We start from the raw sequence: 4,803 nt of genomic DNA, 5'->3' as shown, positions 1-4,803 counted from the left end.
AGCCCATTGGATGAGGGGGGGACAGCCTTGGGCTTCACCCCTGGCCCTTGGGTGGCTGGGGGGGACCCCTTGATTGAAGGGGTCCCCACTCCCCCAGGGTACCCCGGCCAGGGGTGACTAGTTGGATTTTTGATGCCACGGCCGCAGGGCACTATATCAAAGTGACCCCCGGCTGTGGCATTATCTGTCCAGCTAGTGGAGCCCGGTGCTGGTTTTAAAAATACGGGGGACCCCTACTCTTTTTGTCCCCCGTATTTTTGGAACCAGGACCAGGCGCAGAGCCCGATGCTGGTTGCTTAAATATGGGGGAACCCCTGTCAATTTTTTCCCCATATTTCTGCAACCAGGATCGGCTCAAAGAGCCCGAGGCTGGTTATGCTAAGGAGGGGGGACCCCACGCAATTTTTGGGGGGGATTTTACAGTGTTTAATTTAAAAAAAAAAAAAAAAATGAACCCCAGCACGGATCACACAGATCCGGCCGAGATTCATTGTAAAAAAGTCGGCAGTGTTTTGCTAATCACTGCCGTAAAAAACTGAAAAAAAAAACGAATGACATCGACATCGGAAAACCCGAAAAGGCAAAATACGGCAGCTTAGTAAATCCATCGTAACAAATTCAAAAAGTTGCAGTTTTACACTTTCGATGTCATTCGTGATTATTCTCCCACCAAATCGGGAGAATTACGAATCTTAGTAAATTTACCCCTACGTCTTTAATATGCTCTATGGTTAGCAAAATAGTATCCCTGTCAAGGGAATCAATGTTATCTGACAGGGAATCAGACCATGCTGCTGCAGCACTACACATCCATGCTGAAGCAATAGCAGGTCTCAGTATAGTACCTGAGTGTGTATACACAGACTTCAGGATAGCCTCCTGCTTTCTATCTGCAGGCTCCCTTAAGGCGGCCGTATCCTGAGACGGCAGTGCCACCTTTTCTGATAAGCGTGTGAGCGCCTTGTCCACCCTAGGGGATGTTTCCCAACGCAACCTGTCCGTTGGCGGGAAAGGGTACGCCATTAGTAACCTCTTAGAAATCACTAATTTCTTATCTGGGGAACACCACGCTTCTTCACACAATTCATTTAACTCATCAGATGGGGGAAAAGTCACTGGCTGCTTTTTCTCCCCAAACATAATACCCTTTTTAGTGGTAACCGGGTTAATGTCAGAAATGTGCAACACATTTTTCATTGCCGTAATCATGCATCGGATGGCCCTTGTGGATTGTACATTTGTCTCATCCTCGTCTACACTGGAGTCAGACTCCGTGTCGAGACTCCGTGTCGACATCTGTGTCTGCCATCTGAGGTAGCGCGCGTTTTTGAGCCCCTGATGGCCTCTGAGACGCCTGGGCAGGCGCGGGCTGAGATGCCGGCTGTCCCAAAGCTGTTACGTCATCGAACCTTTTATGCAAGGAGTTGACACTGTCGGTTAATACCTTCCACATATCCATCCACTCTGGTGTCGGCCCCGCAGGGGGCGACATCACACTTATCGGCTCCTGCTCCGCCTCCACGTAAGCGTCCTCATCAAACATGTCGACACAGCCGTACCGACACACCGCACACACACACAGGGAATGCTCTGACTGAGGACAGGACCACACAAAGTCCTTTGGCGAGACAGAGAGAGAGAGTATGTCAGCACACACCAGAGCGCTATATAACAGAGGGATTTACACTAATACAAAGTGAATTTTCCCCCAATAGCTGCTTATATCACCTTTTGCGCCTAAATTTATGTGCCCCACCTCTCTTTTTTACCCTTCTCGCAGTGTATACTGCAGGGGAGAGCCTGGGGAGCGTCCTTCCAGCGGAGCTGTGAAGAGAAAATGGCGCTGGCTGTGCTGAGGAAGATAGCCCCGCCCCTTCAGCGGCGGGCTTCTCCCGCTTTTTTAATAATATTTATGGCGGGGGATTAGGCACATACACAGTTTATAACTGTATTATGTGCATTTTGCCAAGAAGGTATACATATTGCAGCCCAGGGCGCCCCCCCCCCCCCCAGCGCCCTGCACCCACCAGTGACCGGAGCGTGTGGTGTGCTGTGGGAGCAATGGCGCACAGCTGCAGTGCTGTGCGCTACCTTATTGAAGACCGGAGTCTTCAGCCGCCAATTTTCTCCTGGTTCTTCCGTCTTCTGGCTCTGCAAGGGGGACGGCGGCGCGGCTCCGGGAACGGACGATCGAGGTCGGGCCCTGTGTTCGATCCCTCTGGAGCTAATGGTGTCCTGTAGCCTTAGAAGCACAAGCTAGCTGCAAGCAGGTAGGTTTGCTTCTCTCCCCTCAGTCCCTCGTAGCAGTGAGTCTGTTGCCAGCAGATCTCACTGAAAATTAATAACCTAACAAATACTTTCTTTTTAGTGAGCTCAGGAGAGCCCACTAAGTGCATCCAGCTCTGGCCGGGCACAGATTCTAACTGAGGTCTGGAGGAGGGGCATAGAGGGAGGAGCCAGTGCATACCAGATATAGTACCTAATCTTTCTTTTAAGAGTGCCCAGTCTCCTGCGGAGCCCATCTATTCCCCATGGTCCTTACGGAGTACCCAGCATCCACTAGGACGTCAGAGAAATGACAGGAGGTGATTGACTGGTTTATCTCAGTCCATCTTATCTCCAACTGAGGCCTAGTAAATAGACCCCTAGCTCCTCTGAAATCTGGTATCTGTGGAAAATATACTCAGTTTATCAATAAACGCTGTTATAATATATTAGATTTTATTACAACATATAACATTATCAAATTGTTTTTGATATATGCATATTTCAACAGCCCGTTACCCAAAACGTTTAGAAAACAAGACATACTTGTAGCTAATCAGTTACTTTCATACACAAAGATATCATCAATTGATTTCTTCTGCAGTCACTTCGAGAAGCACTGCTAAAGAGTTTAGGGAGTAAAGCATGGGAATAAATGAATCACTAGCCAAGTTACACTTTTTATTTAGATGCTACAGTATGTACAAGGGGAACAGAAGCTTGTGCACAACTGCTTAATATTTCCAAAAGTTACGTATTCTAGTACTATGTGCATGATGAAATACCGACGCCAGAATCCTGACACTGATAGGAATGCTGGCGCCTGCAACCCTGAATGAGATCACAATGCTGGTGAGGTAAGCCGCGGGGGGTATTAGGTTTAGGCTGCAGTATGGGAGAGTTAGAGTTAAGGTGGGTACACACTATTAGATATATCTGCAGATCAATTGATCTGCAGATATATCTATGTACGGATCGGGCAGTGTGCTGTGCATACACACAGCCCGATCCGTCGGGGGACTGACGTCATGAACTGGGCGGGCGGGAGCTCGCACCCGCCCAGTTCACCTGTCAATCACCGCCGGCCGCCGCAGCATGTGTACGGGTGGTCGGACGACCGCCCCGTACACACACAGCGACGCGCCAATATATCGTTAGATATATTGGCTGTCGGCTGTGCTGCGCGGCCGACGCGATACGTCTGTGAATGACGGAGTTCACAGACGTATCGCCCGTACACACTGGCCGACGGTCCCGCGATGTATCGGCCGTTCAAGAGAACGGCCGATACATCGACCAGTGTGTACGGGCCTTTAGGGGGTAAGGGGTTCTAAACAGCGGGATGCCCCAATATTCTGATTGCCGGCATTCCAGCCCCAACGGTTCCAACACCATGTATACACTAATAAAGTCAATATTACGCTGGTGATTATAGACAGACCAAGAGAAATATAAAGTGTTCTGTTTCCTTCATGAATTCAGATAATCTTTTTTTCTTCTCTTTTTTATCTAAACAAAGGTTGGAAGTCTGAAGGTCATGTTATAATACTGTATATATGGCAGCTGAAGGATCTTTAAAGGCAATGTGTTGTTTGAGAACAAATAAAATAGATCAGTATGTCATCTACTACATGAAGAACAGAGTAAAAAGTTTAGAAATAAGCCATATGTTATCTACACCTTAGGCATGATATGTACTATGGCCCTCATTCCGAGTTGTTCGCTCGCAAGCTGCTTTTAGCAGCATTGCACACGCTAAGCCGCCGCCTACTGGGTGTGAATCTTAGCTTAGCAAAATTGCGAACGAAAGATTCTCAAAATTGCGAATAGACAGTTCTTAGCAGTTTCTGAGTAGCTCCACACTTACTCGGCCACTGCGATCAGTTCAGTCAGTTTCGTTCCTGGTTTGACGTCACAAACACACCCAGCGTTCGCCCAGACACTCCCCCGTTTCTTCAGACACTCCCGTGTTTTTCCCAGAAACGGCAGCGTTTTTTTGCACACACCCATAAAACGGCCAGTTTCCGCCCAGAAACACCCACTTCCTGTCAATCACACTACGATCACCAGAACGAAGAAAAAACCTCGTAATGTCGTGAGTAAAATACCTAACTTACTAGCAAATTTACTTGGCGCAGTCGCACTGCGGACATTGCGCATGCGCATTAGCGACTAATCGCTCCGTTGCGGAAAAAAATAACGAGCTAACAACTCGGAATGACCACCTATGTGTAGCTGGGGTTTCTTAAGGTCCTGCATATACTGTATGTGGCCATGAGAAACCTTCTTTAAAATGGGTGTAGCCATATAGATATCATTGTGCATTATCAACAATGCAGGGACATGGCACTGATAAGCTCATTTGAATGTATGTATCTCTGATTTATTTTTTTACCCCAATGATGTAGCAGCTATATAATGGGGGTAAGGTGCAATCAGGGAGATTGCTGGACTACTGAGGGAGGCAACTATGATTAAGATGTGTTAACAAAAATCTGTCTGGTTACCTGAAAGAACACACATTGTTTTTAGAACTTT

Source organism: Pseudophryne corroboree, chromosome 3 (assembly GCF_028390025.1).
Source record: "Pseudophryne corroboree isolate aPseCor3 chromosome 3, aPseCor3.hap2, whole genome shotgun sequence".
NCBI lineage: Eukaryota > Metazoa > Chordata > Amphibia > Anura > Myobatrachidae > Pseudophryne > Pseudophryne corroboree.
The sequence above is the reverse complement of the archived record's forward strand: the minus strand, read 5'-3'. Positions refer to the sequence as shown.